At 42.5% G+C, this 17666-nt stretch overlaps 1 protein-coding gene across 3 annotated transcripts in view; it reads right to left on the reverse strand.

The window, feature by feature from the left end:
* Window positions 1-17666, reverse strand: part of LOC132821803 (fibroblast growth factor 12) — a 366432-nt gene that overhangs the window by 80243 nt on the left and 268523 nt on the right. The gene's annotated exons all lie outside the window — the stretch shown is intronic.

Raw genomic sequence — 17666 nt, forward strand, 5'->3', positions numbered from 1 at the left:
GTATTTATGTGGCTGCTCCAGCTACATTCCTGGTCAATGGAGATCCAAGAGCATTGATGGTGGTGGATTCAGTGCACGGACTGCTGTAAATGTTAGTGAATACCATGGGAAGGTGCTTTGATTTTCTTTGATTGGAGGTGATGGCTGTCTGACACTTTCAAGGCAAGAATGTTGTTTACAACTTATCAGCTCAAACCCAAATGTTACCCAGGCCTGACTGCATTTGGACACAAACTGCTTCAGCATCTGAGGAGAATAAAAGTGAATACTGTTTTACTCTGTTACCAACTCTGCCTGTTTCAATCAAATTTGAAAGAAATGGGGAACCTGTCTACTTCTTTGCTGCCATAGACCCACAGGGTCTATCATATGGAAGGATGAGAGAATCTGTCTCTCAAATCTGCCAGCAAACCAAAACCCTCAAAAGAAACTGGCTGTGAGCCACTTCTCGTACAGCATTTGTTGCCAAGAGCTAATCCGGTGTGTTTGAAACAAGCTGCTGGGAGATGCCAAGGGATCAATTGTACAGCACTCGAGACATAACAGACCCTACCGCCTGTCCAATTTTACTTTTACAGCTTGCAATAGTCTCAGCCACCTGGCGACGATGTGAAATGCTCAATTTCAAATTCCCTTAACAATTTTCAAGAAGCTCAACAACCCTCAAATTCCAACAACCCATCAGTGGCACCAATCTGGCCGGTGGAAAGGTGACGCAGGGACTTCCAGCTTGAGTACGGTCTACAGTGAATCATCTGTTATATCTCCCTGGGGAGGTGTTCTGGAAGTTAAGCCCCTTTATTCTCGAGTTGTCACTAAAGTTAAAAATCCTCTCTCAATTTTCCCGATTTTGAAGCTTAACAGGTAGATGCCGGGATGTTATTTTCTCTAGATCGGGAATCTCAGACATACGGCTGAGATGAGGAGAAAGGTTTCACTCAAAAGTGAAATAACTTTAAAGAGACCTGTATCCCCTCACCAAGTTCCCCTTTACTTACATGTGCATAATACTTGACACTGGTCTGGCTTCCTTACAGCCAGCTCTCAGAGTGAGCAGAGCCTCTGACATTCCTATTTATATCTGTCTGATAGACTCTAGTTAACAGAAAACACAGACAAGGTTTCTCTGCTTAATAGAAACGAACATTTATTACAAATAGCTGTTTATTTGCAGCCAGCAACTATAAACTGCTGACATATAACTAGGTAAAACTGTGAACCCCCTTCTAAACACTCCGACACACACACAGCCACACACATTTAAATGGAGGGTAAAAAGTGCTGAGGAAGCGGTTCAACGGCGCCAGCCCTCCGGATTCAAGGGAGGGGTTCCTTCTGTTTCCAAAATCTTCAGCTCCATGAGCTTTTCTTTCAGGTTCTTTCTCTTCTTCACTGAATGCACAGAACAACTGGTTCACAAATTACACAAAAGTAACAAATGACTCAGGGACAAAACACCGTGGCTTTCTGTACTGTCCGATATTTAACTGGAAGGAGACAAACACACAACCTCCCCTTCTGAGGTCCAAGGCTTCCTTGCTGTATTGTTCACATCTGCAAGCTGATTGGTTCTTGGGTAGCCAATCAGAGAGATGTGTGTCAGGGTGATGGCCTTCGGCATCCACAGTGAGTCATAATTCCACAAACTAATCAGCTACTTGTTGCTGATCGAATCTCACTCCATACACACTCTCTGATTCCATGCCATTTACCTACACCTTCCCCCACTGCTTCCAAAGCAACATCATAAACACAATGTGCAATGAGTTTCAGTAACTTAGATTAGATTAGATTAGATTACTTACCAGTGTGGAAACAGGCCCTTCGGCCTAACAAGTCCACACCAATCCGCCGAAGCGCAACCCACCCATACCCCTACATTTACCCCTTACCTAACACTACGGGCAATTTAACATGGCCAATTCACCTGACCCGCACATCTTTGTGACTGTGGGAGGAAACCGGAGCACCCGGAGGAAACCCACGCAGACACGGGGAGAAGGTGCAAACTCCACACAGTCAGTCGCCTGGGTCGGGAATTGAACCCGGGTCTCAGACGCTGTGAGGCAGCAGTGCTAACCACTGTGCCACTGTGCTGCCCACTGTTGTGTAAAAGTGTAGTATCTCCTTCCTTGTTCCTTTATGGATCTCCATTTTGAGCATTGCATGGAAGAGGAAAGGTGGAGTGGAAGAACAAGGATAATGAATGTGCTTTAGGCAAAAGTCTTCAATCTTCATGAAGAATACTTCAGTAGTTCATGGCTGGACAAGCTTTGAAGGCTATTGTTCCCCCAGCGAAGCAACATCAGATGGTCAGTGAACTAGTACTATTGGAATTAAACTACCTGATCTGATCCTCACCAACCCAGCATGTTACTCATTTTGCTTTCCTTGTATTGGATGTGTGCAAGATCATCATTTGTTGTCTAGACTAATTTCCCCACAGGCCAATTCAAGGGGCAATTAAGTGTCAACCACATCGCTATGGGTCTGGAATCATATGTCAGTCAGACCAGGTCATTACAATTAACAACAGTCACTACAGCTTTTAATTCTAGATGTTATATGAATTTAAATTCACCAGGTTGCCATGGTGGGATTTGAAGACCTGTCCCATGGACATTAACCTGGGCTCTGGATTATTAATTCAACAACATTGTTACAAGGCCATTAGCTCTTCATAATAGTAATTGCCTCAGTGTACTTGGTGTTGGATTTTTGTCTTCATAGTGAAGACTTGCTTTGTTGCAGTGCTGTTGTTATGCAGCATACAATGCAACAAATTAAAGTGAGATCCAGCAGACCTACATTGGACATCAATGACATGCTTTTTCTGATCAGCAACAGCAGCAGAACTGAGTCCCAATGAAACCTTAGACCCTGTGACCTAGTATGCCCTGCAGTTCTCCATCAACAGAGAAATGAAGGAAACCAATTACATTTCAATCCAGAGTAGAATGATGTATTCCCACCAAAATTCACACTGCACTTGAAACATTAACCTTTTTCACTCTCCACAAATGCTGCAGACCTGCTGAATTTCTCCAGCACTTTGTGCTTTTATTTTGGATCTCCAGGGTCTGCAGAATTTTAGAGTGGAACAGTGTATCAGGACAAGGCACATCTCAGGCTGAGGGGCACAGTTAGTAACATCAGCGCGCAAGTGGCCCCAAGTCCCATGGCCAAAGGACCCAGAGCAACCTGACAATGTGAGGTAGACTGGCATAGGTTCCTTAGATGAACATTTGCTTGCTGAATCGATCTGTAGAAGCCTTTCAGAGATATACAACTATTTTATTGTTAACCTATATTTCAATGCAAAAGTAAAAAGATGTTGTTAAACTAGAAAGGGTTCAGAAAAGATTTACAAGGATGTTGCCAGGGTTGGATGATTTGAGCTATAGGGAGAGGCTGAACAGACTGGGGCTGTTTTCCCTGGACCGTCAGAGGCTGAGGGGTGACCTTATAGAGGTTTACACAATTATGAGGGGCATGGTTAGGGTAAATAGGTAAAGTCTTTTCCCTGGGGTGGGGGAGTCCAGAACTAGAGGGCATAGATAAAGGGTGAAAGGGAAAGATATAAAAAAGACCTAAGGGGCAACTTTTGCACGCACAGGGTGGTACGTGTATGGAACGAGCTGCCAGAGGAAGTGGTAGAGGCTGGTACAATTGCAACATTTAAAAGGCATCTGGGTGAGTATACGAATAGGAAATGTTTGGAAGGATATGGGCTGGGTTCTGGCAGGAGGGACGAGATTGGGTTGGGATATCTGGTTAGCATGGACGGACTGGACCAATGGGTCTGTTTTCATGCTGTACATCTCGATGACTGTAAGTGCCCACGTTTCTCTTCCGGATCCTTTCCATCTCCAGAGGCCAACTCCCTTAATAGGAAAAACCCCAACTTTTATTTTTATTTTTGAAATCCATCACTAATTAAACAAAACATCCAAGCACATCCGGGGGTGGGAGGGGACTGTAACAATAAAAATGCAAGGGATCAATGGAAGGAATTCAATCAGAATAGTGTTGTAGGGAAAGATAGTGTACCTTGTGGTGGCCACCTCTGTACAAAAGCTTCTTTATTGAAAGCCCAATACAAAGTCACTTAAATAATTAACTAATTAACAAGCACTATCACCTCTTTTTCCCACTATCAACTCACCCATTGGGGCAATGGAATGAGAACAAATAATTTATAAAAGGCTTTCTTCATATATTTTCTAATCAACCTGTTCAGAGATGTTGCTACACATTTCCAGGTTTGAACTGGGGTCTCCCAACTCAGATGCACGGACCCTACCACAGAGCATGAAGAGCCCTTAAACAGCAACCCTAAACATTTTTTGATCAACCTGCTAGGGGATATTATGATATCTGGAGCAGGCACGACTGGAACCTGGCCTACCTGGTTCAGAGGTTTGGACACTGCCACTGCACCACACCCTTAAACTGTACTTTGAACAGTTTACATTACAGTGTGCATCAGCTGTGATAAAACAGCAGATTCCATATCCACAACTTCTGACACCTTCATTTGATAATGCTGCCAAAAACACAGATCAGAACCACGATCTTAAGTCCAGCTCTTTTGTTTCCTGCTCCTGATACTGTGTATTGGTGGCATGAATTCTAATGGTACTGTGTGCAAGCATATTGTAGGTCTGTTCAACAGAGTCCTGTAAGACTGAAGTGAAGTGCAACTGCATAAGACTCACAGCACGTAGATCTTGCCGCTGTGAATATAACTTTTAAAGCTCATTTTACCAGTCAACAATGAACGATGATAAGCTTTTCCAACTATAAACAAGAGATGATCACAGGAAGCTGTAGAGTTGGCATGGCAAGATGAATAATGCAAGTTGGGTTCGATAGGTACTCTCATTGTTACACATTGAGATACCAGTGACTGTTTGGACAGAAGTTTCACCTGGAGGATGCAAAGGTTCGAGAAATGGGAAGGGCATTTTTGGAGGAGTTTTGGTAATTAGAAATAAGGCACCCAATTTGACACAGCAAGCTCCAACAGGTAGCCAACACAAATGGTCTGAGTGTTTGTTTTTAGAAACACAGAAATTAGGAACAATTGATCCACTACTCAACATCCCTGCACCTAGTTTGTCCAGCCCTGTCAGAATTCCATAGATTTCAATGAGAAAACAGGTCCAGTCAACCTAACATACAACAATCCTGTCACCCTAGGAATTAGACTGGCGAACCTTTGCTGTATTCTCTCTTTTGCAGCAATTTTCTTAGGGAGGGAGACCAAAACAGCACAATCCTCCAGGTGTGGCCTTACCAAGGCTGAGTACACCTGCACTAATCCATCCATTTGTAATGAGGACTGTCTGCCTTCCTAACTGTTTGCTGTACCTGCATGCTGGCTTGGAAGGATCTGTGTGCAAGGATATCCAGCATCCTTTATACATCAACACTTCCCAACCTTTCACTTTGTTTCCTACCTGCTACCAATTCCCAATACATGCCAATTTATTATCCGCAATCCCATGTGCTTTAATCTCGTGTACAATCCTCTCATGTGGGACAATGGAAATTCAAATACACCACATCCACTGGTTCTCCTTCATTTATTTCACTAGTTATATTCTCAGTTGTCAAACATTTTTTCCCTGTCATACATCCAAGCTGATTTTGACTAATGCCATTGGTATTTTCTAAGTATCTTCCTTTCTTTATAACAGACTTTACCATTTTACTTCCTACTGACATCAAGCTGCTAGTTTGTTTTCTCCCTCCCTCCATTTTTAAACAACAGGGTTATATTTGTCACTTTCCAATCTGCCAGGACTGTTGCAGCATTTAGAGAATTTTAGAAGGTGACAGGCAATGCATTCACTACTTTCCTGGCTACCTCTTGTACCTGATGATCCCCACAATCAAGGGGATTTAACAGTTTTCAGTCTCATCAATCTCTCCATCACTTTTTAAACTAGTACTGGTTTCTTCAATTCCTCCTTCACACACATCTTTGCTTCCCTTTCATTTCTGTGAAGTATCTTTGTTTTCCATGAAGATAAAACTAAAGGAATTATTTAATTGCTCTGCAATTTCCTTGTTTTCCATGATCAATTCTCTTGTTTCAGACTTCAAGGAACCAACATTTGTCCTTACTAATCTTTTTTTTCTTTTTAAATGCCTGAAGCAGTTTATACCATTTGCTTTTTTGAAAGTCCCTGACGTTCATAGCTCTTCATCCTTTGCTGAATTCTAAACTGTTTACAGTCCTGAGGACTATTACATTTTCTAGCAACTTTATATGGCTCCTCTTTGAAACTAATACTATCCTTCACTTCTTTTGCTAGTCATGGGTGGGTCATTGTACCTGTTACACGTTTGTAGAATGTATGACTCTTGCAGTGCATGCACTGATTCTGTAAATATTAATAATTGCCTATCCACCATCCTGCCTTTTAACAAAGTCATCGCAATCAACTCAGGCCTCATAGCTTTGTCATTTCCTTTGTTTAGATTCAGAATCCAAGCTTCAGATTGCACAACTTAACTTTCTACCCCAATTAAGAAGTAATTTTATGGTCACTCTTTCTTTAAAGACTTGGCATAACAATATTATAAATGATTCCATTTCACGGCACAATACTAAATCTTGAAAAGCCTGCTCCTGAGCTGTTTCTATCTGCTCACCTATCGTTGCCCTTACGATAGGACCCTTCATCAGTCTTGCTCTACCACTCTTTCTTCTCCCTTACCCTGTGCAGATGAGGCATTCATGGTGCCACAGAGTTTGCTTTCCCTCTTTTCCCTGAGAAACCGCTCCCCCACCCCGGCAGTTTTGAAAACTGAAAGACCAATATAGGGGAATACTGGCCCAGGGCTCCCTGGCACTGCTCACCACCTGCTTTTACTCTGTCAGCAGGTCACCCACTCTCCTTCTTAATGTGTTTTCTTCAACTCCATTTTGACCACCTTGCTGTACGTGAGAGATGGGATTCCGGGGAGATGGGATTCTGGGTAATCCAAGATGGAGGACGGGAAAAATTTCTGACAATAACAGGCTGCTCCTTTTTTGAGGTATTTTAGGCATTAGAGGTGATTTCCTTGAATTCCAGGAGCAGCAGTTACTGTTTTACATGCTGTTGCATTATTTTGGAACTTTGGAGAAAAACAAGTCAAAACAATAGCACTTTTAAAAGGGAGAGGAAGGGACAAAGGGAGCACATGGTGAAGTCAGTGCAGGAGAGAGAGAGAGAGAGAGAGAGAGAGAAACCCACACTAACACAGCAATAAAGCTGCGCATTTACTGCCTTTGCTATTTGAATTCATGTATCACTGGGCATCGGAGTGTATCTGGGAAAATTAACAAACAGTGAAATTCACAACTGATCTTGGAGGAACCTGTTTGGGAGAGGTCACAGCACAGGAACAGCTAAGTGAATATTTTTAAGTGTGGTTTTACAGTATGTCTGCAGAAGTGTGTAGGTGGGTTCTGTCTTGATTATATGTTTTATTGAGATATGTCTCTTGTTTAAAGTTAAAAAGATAAGCCATAAGCATTAATTTTGCTTGGAGCAGTGTTTTGTAGAGGAATAAGACAGTGCTATTTTCTGGGTCTGTAGATTGAAAGAAGCATAATGGCCTTTAGTAGAGTAATATGCTCTTCTTGTCAGATGTGGGAGTTTAGGGAGAGTTTACGTGTTACAGAGGGTTATAGCTGCAATAAATGCCATTGGTTGCGAATCCTATCAGATTGAATATATCGGTTGGAGAGACAGTTAGAAGCAATGAGGAATTTACAAGAGCAAGGGGGTGGGTTGGAAGGCAGTTGTAGGGAGGGGGAAAAGTTGCAGATACAATCACACAGATGGTTAACTCCAGGAAAGGTAAGAGAAGTAGGCAGGTAGTGCAGGAGTCTTCTGTGACTAACCCTAATTCAAACAAGTGTGCTGTTTTGGAAAATATATGGGGGTGATGGATTCTCAGGGGAATCTAGCACGAACAGACAAGTTTCTGATATTGAGACTGGCTCTAATGCAATGAGGGGTACGTCGTGTTCCAAGAGATCAATTGTGTTAGGGGAATCTTTAGTTTGAGGCACAGATAGATGTTTCTGTGGCCAGGAACGAAAAATCAGAACGCTGCATTGCCCCCACTGGTGCCAGGATCAAAGATGTCTCAGAGGGTGTAGAATGTTCTCATGGGGGAGAGGGGCCACCAGGAGGTCATTGTACACATTGGAACCAATGACATAGGAAGGGAAATGGATGAGATTCTGAAGGGAGAATACAGAGAATTTAAAAAGATCCTCGAGAGTCCAGGGAGATAGTGACGAAAGGCGATCAATCTGAGACTGGTACAGTTGATAAAAGAAGTGAGTCAAATAGTCAGGGCAGGCAGGGACAAAGCAGAAAACAAGGTAGGACTGATAAAAAAAAACTGCATTTATTTCAATGCAAGAGACCTAACAGGGAAGGCAGATGAACTCAGGGCATGGTTGGGAACATGGGACTGGGATATCATAGCAATTACAGAAACGTGGCTCAGGGATGGGCAGAACTGGCAGCTTAATATTCCAGGATACAAGTGCTACAGGAAGGACAGAAAGGGAGGCAAGAGACGAGGGGTCTAGCACCTTTGGTAAGGGATAGCATTAGAGATGTACTGAGGGAGGATATTCCCAGAAATAAATCCAGGGAAGTTACTTGGATTGAACTGCGAAATAAGAAAGGAATGATCACCTTACTGGGATTGTATTACAGATCTCCTAATAGTCAGAGGGAAATTGAGAAACGCATTTGTAAGAAGATCTCAGTTATCTGTAAGAATAATAGTGTGGTTATGATAGGGGATTTTAACTTTCCAAACATAGACTGGGACTGCCATAGTGTTAAGGGCTGAGATGGAGAGGAATTTGTTAAGTGTGTACAGGACAATTTTCTGACTCAGTTTGTGATACACCTACTAGAGAAGGTGCAAAACTTGACCTACTCTTGGGAAATAAGGCAGGGCAGGTGACTGAGGTGTCAGTGGGGGAGCACTTTGGGGCCAGTGACCATAATTCTATTAGTTTTAAAATAGTGATGGAAAAGGATAGACCAGATCTAAAAGTTGAAGTTCTAAATTGGAGGAAGGCCAATTTTGAAGGTATTAGGCAAGAACGTTCAAAAGCTGATTGGGGGCAGATGTTCGTAAGTAAAGGGACGGCTAGAAAATGGGAAGCCTTCAGAAATGAGATAAAGAGAATCCAGAGAAAGTATATTCCTGTTAGAGTGAAAGGAAAAGCTGGTAGGTGCAAGGAATGCTGGATGACTAAAAAAATTGAGGGTTTTTTTAAGAAAAAGAAGGAACCATATGTCAGGTATAGACAAGAGAGAGTGAATCAATCCTTAGAAGAGTATAAAGACAATAGGAGGTAGCTTTGGCAAATAGAGTTAAGGAGAATCTGAACGGTTTTTATAAATACATTAAGGTCAAAAGAGTAATTAGGAAGAGAATAGGGCCCTCAAAGATCAACAAGGCAACCTTTTGGTGGAGCCACAGAAAATGGGGAAGATACTAAATGAATATTTTGCATCAGGGTTTACTGTGGAAGAGAACATGGAAGATATAGAATGTAGGTGGTGACATCTTGAAAAATGTCAGTATTACAGAGGAGGAAGTGCTGGATATCTTGAAATGCATAAAAGTGAATAAAACCCCAGGACCTGATCAGGTGTACCCTAGAACTCTGTAGGAAGCTAGTGAAGTGATTGCTGGGCCCCTTGCCGAGATATTTGTATCATCGATAGTCACAGGTGAAATGCTGGAAGACTGGAGGTTGGCTAACGTGGTGCTTGTTGTTTAAGAAGGGTGGTAAGGACAAGCCAGGGAACTGTAGACCAGTGAGCCTGATGTTGATGGTGGGCAAGCTGTTGGACAGAATCTTGAGGGACAGGATGTACACGTATTTGGAAAGGGCAAGGACTGACTAGGGATAGGCAACATGGCTTTGTGCATGGGAAATCATGTCTCACAAACTTGAGTTTTTCTGAAGAGGTTACAAAGAAGATTGATGAGGGCAGAGCAGTAGATGTGATCTACATGGACTTCAGTAAAGCGTTCGACAAGGTTCCCCATGGGAGACTGATTAGCAAGGTTAGATCTCATGGAATACAGGGAGAACTAGCCATTTGGATACAGAACTGGCTCAAAGGTAGAAGACAGAGGGTGGTGGTGGAGGGTTGTTTTTCAGACTGGAGGCCTGTGACCAGTGGAGTGCCACAAGGATCGGTGCTGGGTCCACTACTTTTTGTCATTTATGTAAATCGGATGTGTGCATAAGAGGTACAGTTAGCAAGTTTGCAGATGACACTAAAATTGGAGGTGTACTGGACAGCGAAGAAGGATCCCTCAGATAATGGGATCTTGATCAGATGGGCCAATGGGCTGAGAAGTGGCAGATGATTTAGATAAATGCAAGGTGCTGCATTTTGGGAAAGCAAATCTTTGCTGGACTTATACACTTATTGGAATGGTTCGAGAGTGTTGCTGACCTTGGTGTGTAGGTTCATAGTTCCTTGAAAGTGGAGCCACAGGTAGATAGGATAGTGAAGACGACGTTTGGTATGCTTTCTTTTATGGGTCGGAGTATTGATTAAAGGAATTGGGAGGTCATGTTGCGGCTGTTCAGGACATTGGTTAGGGCACTTTTGGGATATTGCGTGCAATTCTGGTCTCCTTCCTATTGGAAAGATGTTCTGAAACTTGAAAGTCAGAAAAGATTTACAAGGATGTTGCCAGGATTGGAGGATATGAGCTACAGGGAGAGGCTGAATAGGCTGGGGCTGTTTTCCCTGGAGCATTGGAAGCTGAGGGGTGACCTTATCAAGGTTTATAAACTCATGAGGGGCATAGATAGGATAAATAGACATAGTCTCTTCCCTGGGGTGGGGGAGTCCAGAACTAGAGGGCATAGGTATAGGGTGAGAGGGGAAAGATATAAAAGAGACCTAAGGGGCAACCTTTTCACACAGAGGGTGGTACGTGTATGGAATGAGCTGTGGTGAGGGCTGGTACAATTGCAACATTTAAGAGGCATCTGGATGGGTATATGAATAGGAAGGGTTTGGAGGGATATGGGCCAAGTGCTGGCAGGTGGGACTAGTTTGGGTTGGGATATCTGGTCAGCATGGACGGGTTGGACCGAAGGGTCTGTTTCTGTGTGGTACATCTCTATGACTCCATGACTCTATCTGTCTTCCAGATCCTCCACAGTGACACCACTCTCAGTTCAAGATCCAAAATTCAGATTTTGAGTAGCTGTAGCTCAAACAACTTCCTCATACCTAGTAACCCTGGACACAAGAAGAGTACCTGATTTCCCATATTACACAGGAGGAGCTTTCCACTTGGACGTGCCGCCCTGACATGCCTTACCATTAAATCATTTCCTTTACGTTTAATTCCTCTAGCTTAACGAATATTAACAATACTAATGATCCTCCCTTATGTTTTATACTGTAAATAGTATGTGATCAGAACTAAAGGGTGACTGTACAGTGGAAACACTCACCCATATGCTGCTGACTGCTTGTTCTTCGGGATCTCTGCTTTCCTGTTCTTCAACCAATGAACTTGCACTTCTCATGTGACATTGCTTTTGATGTTTTTTTTCAAAGTTCATGAGTGAGGTGTCTCCTGTAAGTCCTTTTTTTTTGCACTTTCTGATGGTTAATGAAGTCCTGAGCCTGCTCTCTCTTTCATCTGCTCTCAAACAGAGAGGACTCCCATGGGTCTGGTTCTCTTCACTGCTCAAAGCCAAGCTGAGAGAGAAATATCAGGCAAGGCACCAGGGGCTCAGAATAGTAAACACAGGATATTTTTATATTCCTGTGTTAGGGTAGTTTTAATGTCTCAGCCCAGTGTGCAGGCAGGGGCTAGCCAATTGTCTCACAGATATCCTTAGTGGACATATAACTCTTTTAAAACCCGTTCATTTATGCAAAGTTGAAATCAGGCCTTGTTTCTCTGCAAGGCAGAGGGCATTGATGTGTTCATGCAACAGGATTGTGTGGAAAACATATTTCAAATTTAATTTTTGTTTGAACTATGAATAGAACCGAACAGAAAATTCTATTAACACCAACTACAGTGGTACATCCAACTGTTCAATTCAAAAAAGTCAATTGAAGGATGGTAAGAGAGCTAACCTTTACTCAGCCTTAAGAATATTTTCAGAAGGAAATATTACAAGCTTCCATTTGAAGGGTCAGTCAACGTCTCTCAAACCTGCTCAAGTAAAAATCCAGTTAATGGCTACCATTACAGATAATTAAAAACAACTGATCTATAATTAACAATCAAACAATATGACGCTGAGTCAGAATTGCAGATTTAGGAACTCAGGAATGTAAGAAAGGGATCCCCATCAACATGATCCACCGTTCCATAAAATCACCATATTCCCACACAACCCTCAAATACCTGATGCTTTTCAAGCTCAAAGATTTAATCATCTCAGTCTTAAACATACTTAAATGATGGAACATCCATAAACCTCAAGGTAGAGAATATCAAAGATTCAAAGAGTAATTTCTCCTCATTGGCCCTAATTGGCCAACTTCCTATCCTGAAACAATGATCCTCATCATTGAATTGTGGATGTTTCAATGTGATCAACTTTTTTCCTCCTAAACAATATGAAATATCAGCTAATTCTACATCATCAGTCCTCACAGGATGGCTGCGACAATGCAGGAATTAATCAAATGAACAACCTCTCTGAAGCAAGTATATCCTCCTTTAGTGTACACTGTACTCCAGGGCTGGTCTGTCTAAAGCCCTACAAAGCTGCAGCAAGACTTACGTACTCTTATGCTCCAATTTGTAGCAGTAAAGGCTGACAGACCATTTGTCTTCCTTATTGTTTACAAAGCCGGCACTGTGGCGCTTCCGATGCCTCAGTCTGGGCAGCACTGTAGTAGGTAAAAAAATGAGTCCAGGATTCCTGCTCATGATGTGGCAATCTGCAGGTGCATTCAGTGTGCTGACAAGACAGTAGGTCACACACCCTCACCCTCACAATCCCTGAACCCTTACAATTTTACCCTCACAAACAAAGGGAGACAGTACAGTTGTCCGGAACCCCAGGCAAAAGCTGTGGGGGACATGAACTTGAATCCCACTATAGCAGATGGTAGAATTTGCATTCAGTATGATGTGGAATAAAATCCTAACCTAATGGCATCCACATTGGCATGGTTGATCTCCATAAAAACCCATCTGGTTCACTCATGTCCTTAAAGGAGGGAAATCTCTTTCCCTTACTCATGCTGGGCTACATGTGAGTCCTGACCCATCACAATGTTGCTGATTCTTAAGTGCCCTCTGAAATGGTTGAGCAAGTCTTTTATTTCCAGGGCATTCAGGGATGGGCAATAAATGATGGTCTTGCCAGTGATGCCCATCCTCCATGAACTTAATGTTCACTTGGTGAAGTGATTTGTTGGATTTCACGGTGATCCTCTGAAGCCACTGTCAGCCAGGGCTCCCCGACTGGACCAGATTAACAGCCCCAATCAGGGAACCCATATCCTATCAGGTCCACCTGGCTGACCTCATTACAATCACTATAGCAAGAACAGTGAGCACTTTTTTGAAAAGTGTTTTGGAGAAGCATTTTGACACCTGAGCTGTGATAATGTAAAGAGGGAACATGGAGGGAACATCTTTCACCACAGTTGCTCACATATAAACCTGTTCATACACTTTGGGAACTGAAAGTGTGCGGAATGGAGTGTGCAGCTTGAAATAACAAGTTGGTCAGTTTATTCCAAGCTATAATAAAACAGTAATCAAATCAGCGCCCAATCTAATATTGGGGAGCAACATAGTAGTGGCTGGAACTTAAAAATGGCAAAACTAGTTCCATTGATACACAGTTACACAGCATGGTTGACGCCTTGGTGTCTGGGTAAAATGAAAACAGAACGTGCTCGAGAAACTCAGGCAGATCTGTGTAAAGAGAAATAGCGTTATTGTTTCACGTCCAGTATAACTCTTTTCAGAACTGAAAGAAGCTGGAGATTTTAAAATTTTATGGACACAGAGAGTGGAGGAGAGGGTGAAGCAGATCATGTGGATGTTAAGAGCAAAGGTAAAGGCAGTGATAATGGTGGAATAGGAGAGATAGAGATGTACAATGGTGCATATGTTCGATGTGAAAGGACCTAGCATCCTCTGCTGTTTCGGAGGGAAGTTCAGAGGGAAGTTCAGAGTCAACCACATTGGTGTAGGTCTGGAGTCACATGAAAGCCACACAAGGTTAGGATGGCGGATTTCCTTCCGTGAAAGGCATTAGAGACCCAGATGAGCATTTATGGAAAACAATGGATCAGGTTAGCTTTTTTCACTTCACATTTATTCTTTGATTTCAAATTTATTCTGTCCACATCCAGGGCATTTTATATCTTCATCTATCCAAAACACCACTGCCTCAGACTTTATTTTTTACTCTGGGCACCCTCAATGTGTTCCAATCACTCCTCCTCCACCTCTGCCTACAGCATAAAAGTTCTAGTCCCTTTCACTTGCAAAGAAGAGTCATACTTGACTTGTAATATTGACTCTGTTTCTCTCCTAACAGATGCTGCCAGACCTGCTCGGTTTCTTCAGCACGTTCTCTTTTTAGTTCAGACCTTCAGCATCTGCAGTATTTTGCTTTTATTTAAAGTGTTGGGGATGTCCTTTTGGGAGACAAGGGGAATTGGTACATGGATCACCATACCTTACTCTGTAGTAACAACGGCAAAGAAAAGTAGTCATTTTAAGTTCTTGCATCCATGGGAACTGATGTCATTGCAAAATAGAACCAAATGCCATTTGAAAAATAAGTCAGAAGGGAACAGTATCCATTGGTTGTGTTAGATTGGAGTGTTAGTCATGGCTCAAGAAATACCACTCAGTCATCATAGAAGTTATCATAGATTCCCTACAGTGTGGAAACAGGCCCGTCAGCCCAACAAGTCCACACCAACTCTCCGAAGAGTGACCCATCCAGACCCATTCCCCTATCCTATTAACATACATTTACTCCTTACTAACACACCTAACCAACACATCCCTGAACATTACGGGCAATTTAGCATGGTCAATTCACCTAACCATTCGGCCTGAAGCAGTGTGTTCCACTCCAGAATCGTGAATTTCCCAGATAGACTGAGGCTTTCGTTTAATTTGCAAGTGTGAGGTGAGAAGAATCTTTTATGCAGTTCATGTCTGGAATGCGCTGCCTGGAAAGATGGTGGAGGCAGGTTTAATCGAGGCATTCAACTGGACAATGGGTTTACAGGTGGAGTGTCTGTGGAGACCCATTTAGGTCACTAATATCTTTCAGGGAAGGAAATCTGCCATCCTAACCTGGCTGGCCTTCATGTAACTCCAGACCACAGCAATGTGGTTGTCCCTGAACTTCCGTCTGAAACAGCAGAGTGGACAAAGAGTGCCAGATCCTTTCACACCCAACGCATACATTGATTTTACATCTCCATCTCTCCTATTCCACCAATGTCATTGCCTTTGTTCTTGACTATTTTAACAGAAACAATGTGCAGGATTATAGGGAAAAGGCAGGAAACTGGTACTAAGTTAAAATACTCAGTGTAGACACAATGGCTCAAAGGGTCTCCTCCTGAACCTTAACTACTCTGTGATTGTTATCGGAGAAACAGCATCTCCAACAATGTAGCTCTCTCTCTCTCTCTCAGCACCAGGAGTCTGAGTTTTGTTGGCTTCTGACTCTGAGGTGAACCATCACCAACAAGAGGGGAGCCCTCCTCCTACTACTGTGTCGGGAGAGCACGGAGTATGCCAGAGATTGGGAATGATGACAAATGCAGGATGGTAATACCCAGTGACGTTACTGCATAGAACAGTGACTGATCACCTCTGTCCGAGTGCTGACAGTCACTGTGCTTTGGAATATATTACACTGGAATTGAAGAGGGATGATTCATCGCAATCCAGCCACTGCAGGTTAACCTGCATCATCGGAACAACCCAGAAGAAAGCAAAGGAGGGGTTTTTAAAGAAAGCAAAATGGTCAAGACAGTGGTAAGCGCAGCAATAAGTTAAACCCAACAGAATGAGCTGTCCTTTGCAGTAACACAGAATTCAGTGTAGCACAGACAAAACTCTGCAGAAATGCTGATTATTACTGAAACTTTATTTTCATGGATATTTGAAGGCTGGGGAACAGAAATCTTTCCATTATTGTTCTCTGCGTTCAAAGATAGACACTAATCAAATATCAGATAATGTATGGGAAGGTAAAGTTCTCTCTACACTGTCATCATTAAATACGTCCAGGACAGGGGCAGCACGGTGTTGCATACAGAGTAAAGCTCCTCTACGCCACCTTTATCAAATACTCCCAGGACAGATACTGCATTGGGGTTAGATACAGAGTAAAGCTCCCTCTACACCATCCTTATCAAACACTTCCAGGGCAGAGACATCACAGGAGTACATACAGAGTAAAGCTTCCTCTACACCATTCTTATCAATCACTCCCAGGATAGGCACAGCACTGGGTTAGACACAGAGGAAAGTTTCCTCTACACTGTTCCCATCAAATACTCCCAGGACATGCACAGCACAGATTAGATTTGTGCTCTGACATCAGAAGTGACTACATTACAGTTTCCACATCACACCCCATCCATTCACTCTTCAGCTTCAAACAAATGTTGCACTCAGATATCTGTTATTCAGAAAATATTGCAGTCTATTAAGGATTTAATAATAAATCAGTTGTAGCTACATAATAAAATCAAGCACACTCAAAGTGGCTTCATGAAGGGGAAATCATGCCTGCCAAATTTATTACAATTCTTTGAGCCGGTAACAGGCAAGATAGATAAAAGGAAACTAGTAAATACACATATTTGAACTTCCAAACATCTTTGAATAAGATACTGCACATTAGGTTACTTAATAAGTGAAGAACCCTAGTATTTGAGGTCATATATTAGCATGGATAAAGGACAAGCTAAATAACTGATGGCTTCAATAAAGAGACAAAGGAGACATTTTCAAAGTGGCAATCTGTAATTAATGGAGAGCCACAGGGAGCAGTGCTGGGACTGAGTTGTGGGAAGCGAATATACAACAGCCAAGTTTCTGGATGACACAAAAATAGATCGGAAGGCAAATAGCAATGCTGACACAAAAATTCCACTTAGGGATATGGACAGGTTAAGTGAGTAGACAGAACCTGGCAGGTGGAATATTATGTGATGACAAGGGAAGTTATGTATTTTGGGGGTGGGGACGGCAGAAAAGATATGCGAGTAGGATATTACTTAAATGGGGAAAGACTGCAGAAAGCTGCAGCACAGTGGAATTTGGGTGTCCGACTGCATGATTTACAAAAGGCCTGTTTCCAAGTTGAGCAGGTAACAGGGAAGACAAATAGAATATTGGGTCATATTCCCAAGGAAATGGAGTATACAAAATAGGAAGGTCTTGCTAGACAAGGTAATGGTCAAACCACAGCTGGAATATTGTGATCAGTTTTGATTCTATTATCTAAAAAAAGACATACTGGCACTGGAGGAAGTCCCACACATTAGCTTCCTGTTCGTAACCTCACTGATTAGCCCTCTTTAAGTATATATCCAAAAGCCTGTTGAAAGTACCTGTGGAATCTGCAT

Source organism: Hemiscyllium ocellatum, chromosome 13, assembly GCF_020745735.1.
Source record: "Hemiscyllium ocellatum isolate sHemOce1 chromosome 13, sHemOce1.pat.X.cur, whole genome shotgun sequence".
Taxonomy (NCBI): Eukaryota; Metazoa; Chordata; class Chondrichthyes; order Orectolobiformes; family Hemiscylliidae; genus Hemiscyllium; species Hemiscyllium ocellatum.